Consider the following 16,132-nt stretch of genomic DNA (forward strand, 5'->3'; position numbering starts at 1 on the left):
TTTTAAATTTATTACTTGTTTTTAGTTATATTATTAGTATAATTTTAATATTTGTGTGCTTGTTTGTGCTCGAGCTTGTAAAAATACAAGTGATTGGTTAGGAGTATGTAAATAGAATCTTGTGTTTAAATTGTAAATTTAGTCTGATAGTAATTGATTTTAGGTTTTTTTTTGTATTAAACTAATTAGTTCACTTTGTTACACTGTAAATAGGTGAAAGTGTGTTAAGTATACCAAATGAAAAAAAAAATTTAAAAAGCATATATGTTTCTTTAAATGATAAGTTGTTAGAATGTTAAATTTAGTTAATTGAATCCATGAATTGAGACACTTACTGATGACTTAAGGCATTGTTTGGTCACCGCTAGAGCAAAAAAGCCGACCCTATATTTAAATTCCCTAGTACATAATTTTGAGCCTAATTCCATTTTCTTGATGAACCTCGAATGAAACCTTGAGCCTAATGCATAATCTATTGATCCTTTTCTTTTTGGTCCAAGCACGAACTAAGACGTTAGACCATTAATATTGAGCGTTAGGTAGATACATCACGGAGGTTTCAAAACCAAAAAAAAAATTGAGAGTGAAAACTAAGGGATAATATAGTTTAGTGAGTATAAGATCCTTTCAAAATTGTGCGTAAAAGAAAAAAAATCAAGTGAAGAAAAATTTGTGAAGGCTAAAAGCTAATTGAGAAAATCTCGACTCAACAAAAGTAACATGAGTAGAAAAGAGAAAGAAAGAAAAAATCAAAAATAGAAAAAAGAAAGAAAGTACTCATTTTTGCACAAAAGGTTAGCTAAAAAAAAGTGGAAAAAAAAATGAACCAATGCTCTAAGAGGTGTCAGTGCCACAACAAACGAAATAGAGCACAAAAAGGTTGAAAAAAATGGACCAATGCTTGAAGGGTTGTTAATGTTGCAACAAATGAAATAGAGTCTCGCAACACCTTGAACATGACAATGCAGTGTCACAACATGAAATACACGGTGACGTGACATCTTGGAGGCCAAACAATTGATACCCTAGCACTCAAATCTGAGTGTCACTACACTATACCTCTTACATTTGATATTTTCACTATAGAAAAACAAACTTTTAGTGGCATTTTTTATGGCCTTTAAGCACCGCTAGAACTATTTGCAGCGTTTTCACAAGCGCCGCAAAAAATGCCGCTATAGGAAATGCCGCAAAAATTTACGGTGTTTCTCTGAAAAACGCCACAAAAGATCATGACTTTTAGCATCGTTTGTGGGAAAGCGCGCTAAAAGTCATGGCTTTTAGCGGCGTTTGTGGGAAAAGCGCCGCTAAAAGTCATGGCCTTTAGTGGCATTTGTGGGGAAGCGCCGCTAAAAGTCACGGCTTTTAGCGGCGCTTTTGTTACAAATGCCGCTAATTTTGGCAAATTTGCAATATACATTTTTCACCAATATCCAACCCTTCCTGCATTAAATCCAACCAAAAACAGCAAATATAACATGAAATCCAACCAAAAACAGCAAATGTAGCATAAAAAATACAACCGAAAACATTAAATCTAAATGATATTTCAAATTCAACGAAAGATATATGATGTAAATTAATAAATGAAGTATAACTCAAAATATTCTTACAATAATGTTAAATGTGACAATGTTAAAAATATTCTTACAACGAGAAAACAAATGTCTAAGATGGCAGCTTTTGCGGTTGCTGAAACATCTTCATCATATGCTGAAGTTGTAGCTGGAGCTCATCGTACTTTCTGCTCTGCTCTGCTGCCATCGTTGCTACCTCTGCCTCCCTCGCTGCTGCATCCGCTCTAAATTGTTGATGGAGTTCTTCATATTTTCTGTGCACCTCAACAATTTGCTCAACTGTGCTCACTTGCATTTGAGCTATCTGGTCTCTTAACCTCTGAACTTCAGCTTGAGCTTGACTCCCGGAAGGCATGTTTTGCTGGGAGCTGGATCCAAAATATTGGGTCGGGGTAACACCAGATCCTTGAAATCGAACCCAATCATACCTTTCAAGACCCAAAACTTCAGTAATAATTTTGTTATAAATGTTCTCAAGATTAACAAAACTATCAGTCAAAGCAATCACTTCATACTCTACCTTCTTATCCTTTAGTTTCTCCTAATAAATCAATCAAAGAGTTAGAAACGAAATATATAATAAAAAGGAATGCAACATAACTTAACATTATTTTAAACTACTAACGATGAATTAAACCATTATAATTAAACATTATAAATATTTATAATAAATCAAATTTTATTAAGTAAATATACCATAATTTCTCCAGCTTCGGATGTCATAGGAGATCCATCTTTCTTCTTATGCGTAATCTCAAAAAGCTGAAGGCGTCCAACTTTTTGACCAGATGAGACTTCCTACAATATAGTAGTGAAAATATTATTTAATAGTAGAAAATAATTAATATTTGACAGAATTAATAAATTCATAATACCTCAGCCTTAACTACAGAAGCAAAACTTCTCGACCCTGTCGTGTGCGTGAATTTTTGTTTTTGCCTATTGCTTGTTCCAACTCACTCATGGTCCTACATAATGAAATTATTATTACGTATATAGTAAACACTATATACCAAAAAATTTATAAGAATTTGGAAGTAAGTCATACCTCTCCTTTCTTTGAATTCTAGAATCTAACCGCATCTTCCTATTGGCACCTCAGCATTCCCAGCGGGACATTTTGCAATTTTACTTTGAGCCTTATATTTTTCTTAAAATATTCTTTTTTCAAAGTGCTTTTATGGTCTCTCCATTTTTTACCCAATGTCTTCTTGATATAGTCATCCAATACCTCTAAAGCAAATTTCTCCTAAAAAAAACTTAAACCAAAGTATTATAAATTACATTCACGTTTTGTTACCTTAATATTATCGAGAGCTTGATTTTTGTTGCTATCAGGAATGTGTGTGACAGCCCAAAATTGACCCTAGTCGGGAAGTGGTTTCGGGACCGCTAAACCGAGTCACCGAAAGGTTTGAATGTGATGTTTATTGTCTAGAATATGTAATCATGAATGTGGAAAATTTCAAGCTTCGATTTAGTCGATTGCATGTGAATTTAGTCAATAGGACTTATATGAGAAAATTTTAAAATGTGATAGGTCAATGCATGAGGACCTATTAGTGCATGTGGAAGAAAAAGGGGACTTGCATGTCAAATTCCCCCTCCCTAATATGTAGTGGCCGGCCATGCTATGGGTGGAAACATGTTGGGAACATGTTGGCCTAGTGAGGTATGTAGGATAAAATATAATAAGAAGTATGGGGAATAAAGAAATGGAAAAAGGAAAGGATGTGTGTAATTGTTTCTTCCCCTCCCCATTGCCGTGAAAGTAAGAAGGAAAAACAAAAAAAAAAGTGTCCATCTTTCTTCATGTCCCCTTGGCCGAATGTTCTAAGGAAGAAAGAAAAATAAGTTGTGTTTTTTTTTTTGGTTCTTCTTGGCCGAATTGAAAGGAAGAAGAAGGGAGTGAAGCAATCGGTCATCTTAGGTCACTATTAAGGTAAGAAAGTTTGTACTAGCTTTTGAAATTTTAGTTGATATTGAGTGAGTTATCAAGTGATTTTTGTAAACCATGTTGAAATTTCGATTTTGGGGGTGAGTATGGTTTTCGGCTATAAAAGATTAATAAGGGTGATGATTGTGTTTCATGCTAAACTTAGATGAATAATGGTAGTTGCTCACATCTTGATATCTATGAGTTCCTTTCTTGGTTCTACCATAGACCCCCAAAGTATATGTTTATTTGGAGTTGTTGGAGGTTTATGATAGAAGCTAATGAGTGAGAGTTTGATAGGTACCATGAGGTTAAACTTCATGAGATTGTAAGCTTGTAAGTTGGATGATGAAATTCATGCTTTGTGAAAGTAGAAGGAGCATTCGGCCATGAAGATAAAAAGGGGGAAATTTATGAGGAATTAAGTTGGAAGCTATTATAATGTACTTGTGCATTCGAGTATGGGATGAAAATATATGAGATGGCTATAATTAGCCTTGTGATTCGGCTCTTGTATATATATATATGCACATGATGTATTGGTATGATACATATATATATATCACCCCAAAGTATATGTTTATATATGGTGGTGGTTTAGTTATGGACTAAATGATGGATACATATTTAGTTATAATATGTAATGCATTAGTTAGTAAAATGTATGTCATTTATATGTGGTACTAAGAATATAATTTGGCCTCAAAGTAGACATGCATATTCGGCCACATGAGATGGATTGGCGTTGCATGAATTCGGTTAGAGGCAAACATATTGATGCCTATATCTTGGTAAGGACAATCGGCTAAAGGGGAGTGTGGGTTAATATGTTGAGTTGATGCATGATTTCACATGTATGTGACTTTAAAGTCTAATGTATAAATATGGGCTAAGTGCCTTATGTTCCTCTTTTCGATGCTCAAATGATTAAATCAATTTATTTGTTTAATTAAGCTCAAGAGCAAAGGCAAAGAAAAGATCACCGAGTAGCCGAGTTGGAACCGTCTTACCCAACACGAGGTAAGTCATTAAGCATGGAGTTGGTATTATTTCAAATGGTCATAATGTTTATGTATTGATGCTGAATGGAATGAATAAATATACATATATATATGTATGTATGTATGTGATGATGAAATTGTTGAATGAAAAGAAAAGAGGTAAGATGTACTGAGTTGTTGATCTCGGCACTAAACGTGCGGGTATAACCATTTATGACCATGAGATTGGCGCTAAGTGCGCGGGATTAAATTGTACAGCACTAAGTGTGCGATTTGACTATGTTGCAGTAAGTGTGCGAAATGAATATGATGCACTAAGTGTGCGAATTGACCATGCGGCACTAAGTGTGCGAGTTTGACTATGTAGCACTAAGTGTGCGATTTGATTACGTAGCACTAAGTGTGCGAGTTGATTATATAGCACTGAGTGTGCGGACTCAATATACATTCGTGAATCATTATGGACAAATATACTTGGAGTCACGTACATAAAATTTATCGTAGGATGGGTGAAAGGCCGTTTAGTCGTTTGATTGTAACGAAAATAAATTGATTGATGAAAATGCTTCAATGTCCTATTGATGAGTATATGGAATGTGAATGCATGAATTGATATGAAATTGAATCGATAGGTTGGAGGAACTATGGTATGGTTCGGTATGGATGGAGTAAATTGTCTCGTTCCATTTTGTTTCCTCTTGTGATAATGTTATTGATGGATGGTAGTGCATTGCTTATGACTTACTGAGTTATAAACTCACTCGGTGTTTCCTTGTCACCCATTATAGGTTGCTTGGACTCATCTATTTTTGCGGGGTCAGGCCGTCATCGAAGTCATCACACCGGATAGCAAGTTTTGGTACTTTCTTCTTAGTTGGCTTAGAAGAACATTTTGGCATGTATAAGCTATTACGTTGTGTTTGAACTTTGGCATGTAAACTTTAAGCCATGCGAAAATGGCACGAATGTTCGATTGAGTTGGATCAAGGGTAGGCATGAAATGGACCTAGTTACTTTCGTAACAGATGCTGGCAGCAGCAGTGTCATGAGATTGAAAAATCACTAAAAATAGTAGGAGTGGAATTAATTGATGAATAAATTATGTAATCGAAGCTCGATGAGTCTGTTTTCATGAGGAAGTAACGAAAAGATCATATGGGCAGTATATTAAGAGATAATCAGATTTTTGTGGGACAGGGCCAGAACGGTTTCTGGATTCCCTGCTCCGACTTTGGAAATTCATTATAAATTAACCAGAGATAATTAGGGGTCGTACCATATATGTACAGATTCCTCTCTGAGTCTAGTTTTCATAGAAACAAACGGAATCAGTATTGAAGCCCCGTGCAGGGAGATATCCAAGTCGTAATGGGCAAAGGTCAGTGTAGTCGACCCCTGCAACTTGGGAGACTTTGACTAATAAACTGTACTAATTGGCCCGACCAAAAATTCTAGAAAAAAATACATAGATGGGCACATGAGTCTAGTTTCTGGGAAAAATTATAAAACTGATTTTCGAGTTACGAAACTCAAGATATGATTTTTAAAACGACTAGTACACAGATTGGGCAGTGTCTGGAAAATAAATTTTATAAGGGGTTAAAGTCAGTTAACACCTCGTGTTCGACTCCGGTGTCGGTTTCGGGTTCGGGGTGTTACATTTGATTGGTATCAGAGCTATGGTTTAGTCGGTTCTAGGACTACCATAGCGCGTATGAGTCTAGCTATACATGCCGAATGTTAATGTTTAAATGTGTGATGACTTCTGACGGTTGAAATGTTTTTGTTTTGATTTGTAAATGGACCCCAGTGAAGAAAGAACCCTAGCGGATGACGTTGAGAGCGTAGCGGCTGCTCCTGCACAAGGGACGCCGCCTGTTGAACCTCAGTCATCTGCGAATAATCAAGGTGAGGGGGCTAAACAAGCCTTCTTTACCATGATGAATGAGTGGGTCGCGCAATATGCCCGAACCAACCCGGCTGTCCAACAATTCCCAAATTTGAATAATCCACCCCAAGAGCCTGTAATGCCATCAGTCGCTGATCCTATGAGGCTGGGTAAGCCACCTGTAGACTTGATTAGGAAGCGTGGGGCCGAGGAGTTCAAGGCCATAGTAACTGATGATGCCGAAAGGGCCGAGTTCTGGCTTGATAACACCATTCGGGTGTTCGATGAATTGTCATGCACACCCGACGAATGTCTAAAATGTGCTATATCTTTGTTGCGAGACTCAGCCTACTATTGGTGGAGGACCTTGATTTCCATAGTCCCGAACGAGCGAGTAACTTGGGACTTCTTTCAAACGGAATTCCGGAAGAAATTTATTAGCCAACGGTTCATTGATCAGAAGCGTAAGGAGTTCTTGGAACTCAAGCAAGGCCGTATGACTGTATCTGAATACGAACATGAATTCGTAAGACTCAGTAGGTATGCCCGGGAGTGTGTAGCTGATAAGGTTGCTATGTGCAAAAGATTCGAGGAAGGATTGAATGAAGATTTAAAGCTACTAATGGGTATTTTGGAAATAAAAGAATTCGTAACACTAGTCGAACGAGCCTGCAAGGCGGAAGAACTTGGAAAGGAGAAGAGGAAGGCTGAATTTGAAGCTAGAGATTATCGTAAAAGATCGACGGGTAAAGCTCCGTTCTCAGCTGTAAAGAAGTTCAGGGAGGACATTAATAAGTCGAGGGCGACTGCGGGAATTTCCATCAGGGCAAGACCATCGATGGGCTCCCGAGCTACTTCAGTAGCTAGTGTGGGCAATAATCGTCACGAGAAACCTGAATGTCCCCAATGTGGAAGACGACACCTAGGTGAATGTTGGGGCAAGTCTACTTGCAGGGCCTATTACGGATGCGGTTCGAAGGACCACTTCATTAGAGATTGCACGGAGCTGGATGAGAAGAATAAGATTCAAGGTGCAAGACCTAGTGGAGTGACATCTAGAGGTAGACCACCGAGAATTTTAGGAGGCAGGGGTGGTAGTCAGAGGGGGGCCTCTGATACGGCCGATCGAGCTGAGAACCGTACTCCTGCTAGAGCATATGCCATTCGCGCACGAGAGGAGGCATCCTCCCCCAACGTCATCACTGGTACCTTCACTCTCTTTGATACTAATGTGATTGCATTGATTGACCCTGGTTCTACTCATTCATATGTATGCGAAACCTTAGCAACCAGTAAGACTCTACCTGTTGAGTCTACTGAGCTCGTAATTCGAGTATCAAACCCTTTGGGTCAATGCGTACTTGTTGATAAAGTGTGTAAGAGATGCCCTCTAATAATCCGAGAATCCTGTTTTCGGGCCGATTTGATGCTTTTGCCGTTTGACGAGTTTGATGTTATTCTTGGTTTGGATTGGTTAACCGCGCATGATGCGGTTGTGAATTGCAAAAGCAAGACTATCGATTTGAGGTGCGCAAATAACGAAATAATCCGAGTTGAGTCTGCGGACTTAAGGGGGTTGCCAGCTGTAATATCAGCAATGTTGGCCCAGAAATACGTAAGGAAAGGGTGCGAAGCATACCTCGCGTATGTACTTGATGACAAGGAGTTAGAAAAGAAACCCGAATCGGTGCCGGTGGTTTGTGAATACCCAGATGTTTTTCCTGAAGAGTTACCGGGTTTGCCACCTGTTCGGGAGGTAGAGTTTGGTATTGAGCTTGTACCTGGAACTACGCCAATTTCGATCGCTCCGTATCGTATGGCACTAACCGAGTTAAAAGAGTTGAAAGCTCAGTTGCAAGAATTGACGAATAGAGGTTTCGCTCGACCGAGTTTCTCACCTTGGGGTGCACCAGTATTGTTCGTGAAAAGAAGGACGGAACCATGAGGTTGTGCATTGACTATCGTCAACTGAATAAAGTGACGATAAAGAATAAGTATCCGTTACCGCGTATTGATGATCTGTTCGATCAATTAAAGGGAGCATCGGTGTTTTCAAAGATAGATTTGAGATCGGGTTATTATCAGTTGCGGATTCGAGATTCGGACGTACCCAAAACTGCTTTCAGAACGAGGTACGGTCACTACGAGTTCTTAGTGATGCCGTTTGGGCTCACTAATGCCCCTGCGATGTTTATGGATTTGATGAATCGGATCTTCAGACCATATTTGGATCGGTTCGTAGTTGTGTTCATTGATGACATCTTGATCTATTCAAGAGATGAGACCGAACATGCTGAGCATCTGAGGCTAGTGTTACAAATTTTGCGGGATAAGCAGTTATATGCTAAGTTCAGTAAGTGTGAGTTCTGGTTAAGAGAGGTTAGCTTCTTGGGTCATGTGGTATCCGCATCGGGTATTCGAGTTGACCCGAGCAAAATTTCAGCCATACTTAACTGGAAGCCTCCGAGAAATGTTACCGAAGTCCGGAGCTTTCTAGGACTCGCCGGTTATTACCGACGATTTGTCAAAGGTTTCTCGATGATAGCCACACCAATGACGAAGTTACTTCAAAAGGATGTTAAGTTCGAATGGACGGAGAAATGTCAGAAAAGCTTCGATCAACTGAAAACTCATTTGACTGAAGCTCCAATTTTGGTGCAACCCGAATCGGGTAAAGAGTTTGTCATTTATAGTGACGCATCCCTACTTGGGTTGGGTTGCGTACTGATGCAAGAAGGTCGAGTTGTGGCCTATGCGTCGAGACAATTGAAGCCACACGAGAGAAATTATCCGACCCATGATCTCGAACTAGCCGCCATTGTGTTTGCATTGAAAATATGGCGACATTATTTGTTTGGTGAGAAGTGCCATGTGTTTTCAGATCACAAAAGTCTCAAATATTTGATGACTCAACGAGACTTGAATCTGCGACAAAGACGTTGGCTTGAGTTGTTGAAAGATTACGAGCTTGTCATTGATTACCACCCGGGAAAGGCTAATGTGGTTGCGGACGCCTTAAGCCGGAAATCACTGTTTGCTTTGCGAGCGATGAATGTACACTTGTCTGTTCTACCTGACAATGTGTTAGTAGCTGAATTAAAAGCCAAACCATTATTGACTCATCAAATTCGTGAAGCTCAGAAAGTCGATGATGAATTGGTTGCAAAACGAGCTGAGTGTGTTCCGAACAAGGAATCGGAGTTTCAGATTAATGATGATGGTTGTTTGAGGTTTAGAAGTCGTTTGTGTGTTCCAAGGAGTTCGGAACTCATTCCGATGATTCTGAACGAAGCCCATTGTAGCCGAATGTCAATTCACCCGGGGAGCACGAAAATGTACAACGACTTGAAACGTCGGTTTTGGTGGCATGGTATGAAACGAGACATCTCCGACTTTGTTTCGAGATGTTTAATATGTCAACAAGTGAAAACGGAACATCAAGTGCCTTCAGGGTTACTTCAGCCGATCATGATACCCGAGTGGAAATGGGACCGAGTCACAATGGACTTTGTGTCCGGACTGCCATTGTCAACAAGTAAGAAGGATGCAATTTGGGTTGTGGTTGATAGACTGACTAAGTCGGCTCACTTTATCCCCGTGCGTACGGATCTTTCATTGGATAAACTAGCCGAATTGTATGTCTCTCAGATTGTGAGATTACATGGAGTACCTATTTCTATCGTGTCGGATAGAGATCCGAGATTTACCTCACGATTTTGGAAGAAATTGCAAGAAGCTTTGGGTACCAAGCTGCATTTTAGCACCGCTTTTCACCCCCAAACCGATGGTCAATCCGAGCGGATAATTCAAATACTTGAGGATATGTTGAGATGTTGCATCCTCGAGTTCAGTAGTTTATGGGAACGGTATCTACCTTTGATTGAATTCGCTTACAACAATAGTTTTCAACCAAGTATTAAGATGGCACCTTATGAGGCTTTGTACGGTCGTAAATGCCGTACGCCATTGTTTTGGACCGAGCTTGGTGAAAGTAAAATTTTCGGAGTTGATTTGATTAAAGATGCCGAACAAAAAGTAAAGGTAATCCGCGAAAGTCTGAAGGTAGCCACAGATCGTCAAAAATCGTATGCGGATTTAAAACGAAAGGACATTGAATATCAGGTGGGAGATAAAGTGTTTCTTAAAGTGTCACCTTGGAAGAAGGTACTCAGATTTGGCCGTAAAGGCAAGTTGAGCCCGAGATTCATTGGGCCGTACGAAATTTCCGAACGAGTGGGGCCGGTTGCATATAGATTGATTTTGCCCCCTGAACTTGAAAAGATTCACGACGTCTTTCATGTTTCGATGCTTCGACGCTATAGATCTGATCCTTCGCACATAATTAGTCCGTCGGAGGTTGAAATTCAGGCTGATATGAGTTATGAAGAAGAGCCGATGCGTGTCCTAGCTCGTGAAGTGAAGGAGTTGCGAAACAAAAGAGTTCCCCTAGTAAAAGTGTTATGGCTCAAACACGGGATTGAGGAAGCTACTTGGGAAACCGAGAGCTCGATGAAAGAACGATACCCAAACCTATTTACCGGTAAGATTTTCGGGGACGAAAATTTCTTAAGTGGGGGAGAGTTGTGACAGCCCAAAATTGACCCTAGTCGGGAAGTGGTTTCGGGACCGCTAAACCAAGTCACCGAAAGGTTTGAATGTGATGTTTATTGTCTAGAATATGTAATCATGAATGTGGAAAATTTCAAGCTTCGATTTAGTCGATTGCATGTGAATTTAGTCAATAGGACTTATATGAGAAAATTTTAAAATGTGATAGGTCAATGCATGAGGACCTATTAGTGCATGTGGAAGAAAAAGGGGACTTGCATGTCAAATTCCCCCTCCCTAATATGTAGTGGCCGGCCATGCTATGGGTGGAAACATGTTGGGAACATGTTGGCCTAGTGAGGTATGTAGGATAAAATATAATAAGAAGTATGGGGAATAAAGAAATGGAAAAAGGAAAGGATGTGTGTAATTGTTTCTTCCCCTCCCCATTGCCGTGAAAGTAAGAAGGAAAAACAAAAAAAAAAGTGTCCATCTTTCTTCTTGTCCCCTTGGCCGAATGTTCTAAGGAAGAGAGAAAAATAAGTTGTGTTTTTTTTTTGGTTCTTCTTGGCCGAATTGAAAGGAAGAAGAAGGGAGTGAAGCAATCGGTCATCTTAGGTCACTATTAAGGTAAGAAAGTTTGTACTAGCTTTTGAAATTTTAGTTGATATTGAGTGAGTTATCAAGTGATTTTTGTAAACCATGTTGAAATTTCGATTTTGGGGGTGAGTATGGTTTTCGGCTATAAAAGATTAATAAGGGTGATGATTGTGTTTCATGCTAAACTTAGATGAATAATGGTAGTTGCTCACATCTCGATATCTATGAGTTCCTTTCTTGGTTCTACCATAGACCCCCAAAGTATATGTTTATTTGGTGTTGTTGGAGGTTTATGATAGAAGCTAATGAGTGAGAGTTTGATAGGTACCATGAGGTTAAACTTCATGAGATTGTAAGCTTGTAAGTTGGATGATGAAATTCATGCTTTGTGAAAGTAGAAGGAGCATTCGGCCATGAAGATAAAAAGGGGGAAATTTATGAGGAATTAAGTTGGAAGCTATTATAATGTACTTGTGCATTCGGGTATGGGATGAAAATATATGAGATGGCTATAATTAGCCTTGTGATTCGGCTCTTGTATATATATATATGCACATGATGTATTGGTATGATACATATATATATATCACCCCAAAGTATATGTTTATATATGGTGGTGGTTTAGTTATGGACTAAATGATGGATACATATTTAGTTATAATATGTAATGCATTAGTTAGTAAAATGTATGTCATTTATATGTGGTACTAAGAATATAATTTGGCCTCAAAGTAGACATGCATATTCGGCCACATGAGATGGATTGGCGTTGCATGAATTCGGTTAGAGGCAAACATATTGATGCCTATATCTTGGTAAGGACAATCGGCTAAAGGGGAGTGTGGGTTAATATGTTGAGTTGATGCATGATTTCACATGTATGTGACTTTAAAGTCTAATGTATAAATATGGGCTAAGTGCCTTATGTTCCTCTTTTCGATGCTCAAATGATTAAATCAATTTATTTGTTTAATTAAGCTCAAGAGCAAAGGCAAAGAAAAGATCACCGAGTAGCCGAGTTGGAACCGTCTTACCCAACACGAGGTAAGTCATTAAGCATGTAGTTGGTATTATTTCAAATGGTCATAATGTTTATGTATTGATGCTGAATGGAATGAATAAATATACATATATATATGTATGTATGTATGTGATGATGAAATTGTTGAATGAAAAGAAAAGAGGTAAGATGTACTGAGTTGTTGATCTCGGCACTAAACGTGCGGGTATAACCATTTATGACCATGAGATTGGCGCTAAGTGCGCGGGATTAAATTGTACAGCACTAAGTGTGCGATTTGACTATGTTGCACTAAGTGTGCGAAATGAATATGATGCACTAAGTGTGCGAATTGACCATGCGGCACTAAGTGTGCGAGTTTGACTATGTAGCACTAAGTGTGCGATTTGATTACGTAGCACTAAGTGTGCGAGTTGATTATATAGCACTGAGTGTGCGGACTCAATATACATTCGTGAATCATTATGGACACTATGTGTGCGACACTATTGAGTCGATCGCAGACAGCGGATCGGGTAAGTGTCTTGAGTACATGGCTAATAGGTGCTATGCTTATATTTGGTGTTGAGCTCGGTAAGTTTGAACCTATGTGACAAATATACTTGGAGTCACGTACATAAAATTTATCGTAGGATGGGTGAAAGGCCGTTTAGTCGTTTGATTGTAACGAAAATAAATTGATTTATGAAAATGCTTCAATGTCCTATTGATGAGTATATGGAATGTGAATGCATGAATTGATATGAAATTGAATCGATAGGTTGGAGGAACTATGGTATGGTTCGGTATGGATGGAGTAAATTGTCTCGTTCCATTTTGTTTCCTCTTGTGATAATGTTATTGATGGATGGTAGTGCATTGCTTATGACTTACTGAGTTATAAACTCACTCGGTATTTCCTTGTCACCCATTATAGGTTGCTTGGACTCATCTATTTTTGCGGGGTCAGGCCGTCATCGAAGTCATCACACCGGATAGCAAGTTTTGGTACTTTCTTCTTAGTTGGCTTAGAAGAACATTTTGGCATGTATAAGCTATTACGTTGTGTTTGAACTTTGGCATGTAAACTTTAAGCCATGCGAAAATGGCACGAATGTTCGATTGAGTTGGATCAAGGGTAGGCATGAAATGGACCTAGTTACTTTCGTAACAGATGCTGGCAGCAGCAGTGTCATGAGATTGAAAAATCACTAAAAATAGTAGGAGTGGAATTAATTGATGAATAAATTATGTAATCGAAGCTCGATGAGTCTGTTTTCATGAGGAAGTAACGAAAGATCATATGGGCAGTATATTAAGAGATAATCAGATTTTTGTGGGACAGGGCCAGAACGGTTTCTGGATTCCCTGCTCCAACTTTGGAAATTCATTATAAATTAACCAGAGATAATTAGGGGTCGTACCATATATGTACAGATTCCTCTCTGAGTCTAGTTTTCATACAAACAAACGGCATCAGTATTGAAGCCCCGTGCAGGGAGATATCCAAGTCGTAATGGGCAAAGGTCAGTATAGTCGACCCCTGCAACTTGGGAGACTTTGACTAATAAACTGTACTAATTGGCCCGACCAAAAATTCTAGAAAAAAATAAATAGATGGGCACATGAGTCTAGTTTCTGGGAAAATTACAAAACTGATTTTCGAGTTACGAAACTCAAGATATGATTTTTAAAACGACTAGTACACAGATTGGGCAGTGTCTGGAAAATAAATTTATAAGGGGTTAAAGTCAGTTAACACCTCGTGTTCGACTCCGGTGTCGGTTTCGGGTTCGGGGTGTTACAATGTGATGCCATGATTTGTAGTTGATGGGCAATATATTGGCATTTTGTGCTACAATGCCCAAATAGCTTGCTAAAAGTCGAGCTTCAGATCCAACAGGCTAACCATGACTGTTTCTACTTACTTTGACACGCTCGATAGGATTTAAGTCGTATAAATCTTTAAGTAGCGTACGTCCTCGACCTCTGCGCGTCCCACCACTTTCAGCTGAAAAATGATATATTATTATATTAAAATTGAAAAATAAATCAATAATAAGAGTCAACACACATGTAAAATAAACTTAACATTACTTTGAAATTCTGCAAGCTCGTCAGGTGTCTCCGGCACATTCGAAGATCCAGTAACTGTCTGTTGTTCACTATTTTCTTCTTCTGAATTTGGGGTATTCTAGCCAATACTTAAATCTCGTAATCTTCTTCTATGCATTTTTCCTATAATACACATAAAATAGTTGAAATTTTAGTAACAAATTACAACAATACTAGTACATATAATATAGTTAAATTATATAACATGACCAAGATTAAAATTATAATATTACATATAATTAAAAAATCGTAAAATCTTACTATATCATAATTCGTAAATATCTTCATCCAAATCCTGACGAACCCATTGAAATTGTGTACTAGTACGAGGGATATTTTCATTTAAGTTTTGTTCTGGAAAAAGGCAAAGTTTCTGATCTTTTGACGATGTCATCTCTACTTCCATTGCCCATGTCAAACAAGTCTCTAGGGGTGTTTCGGAGTACAATGTACCAACCCTCATCAGTTGGATCTTTTGAGTAAAAAACTTATTTCACTTGAGAAGAAAATACATACGGCTCATCTATCAATTGTTCTCCAGTGTGAATCAATCGAAAGAAATTCACCATTGTAAAACCAAATTGATTGTTTTTAATTCCGCGAGCAGCATTAACATCGGCCCAATCACATCGAAATAAGACAATTTTCCATTTTCCATAGTAATCCAACTCAATAATATCAGTAGGAAGTCTGTAATACTCCACATTTCCCTCAACAGGATTACTATTCCGAGCACTAGCATAACTTGTAATTGAAGAATTAACAACTATTCCAAAATTTTGAGTTCTCCTCAATCTCTCGAGATATTTTGTATGAAATCTAAATCCATTGATGATGAAGGCACTATATCTTTTTACTACTCTATTCGGGCATTGGGAAAGCCATTTAACTTCATCATTATCGTCTTTCCCACTCCAAACCTATTGAATCAAAAGTAAATTGAGTAATTATAAATTTTATGAGAAAACATTATTATTTGTCAATAAAAGGTTGAGTTGCATACCGTTTGGCTTAACCATTCATGAAAAGATTCTGTGAATAACTTATTAATCTCTCGCTGTTGTAGTCTTCGGGAGCTTGAACGAGATCTCAAGATTTGTTTGTACTTACTATGTTAAAAAGAGGTTTAATTGGTTAGAAAATAAACAAACCAAAAAGATGAATATTATTATATTCTAGAACTTACTTGCGTAATAGTTCAATTGAATCATGGTGAAAAGGACCATATCTATGTGCTTGTACCCAAGATCTTTCATCTAATTCTGCAATTTCAACTTTACCGATTGGTTCTCCATAACTTTGAAATAAATAAGTTTCGGCCAAGTTGGGATCATTGAGCCCAGCATTTCTACTTGGTCTATTCAATCTTGATTCAGCATCTTCTAAATATCTAGAACAGAAGGTCATACACTCTTCTGCCAAGTAGCCTTCAGCAATTGATCCTTCTGGATAATGCTTATTTCGACA

The sequence above is a fragment of the Gossypium hirsutum genome, chromosome A06 (genome assembly GCF_007990345.1).
Source record: "Gossypium hirsutum isolate 1008001.06 chromosome A06, Gossypium_hirsutum_v2.1, whole genome shotgun sequence".
Taxonomy (NCBI): Eukaryota; Viridiplantae; Streptophyta; class Magnoliopsida; order Malvales; family Malvaceae; genus Gossypium; species Gossypium hirsutum.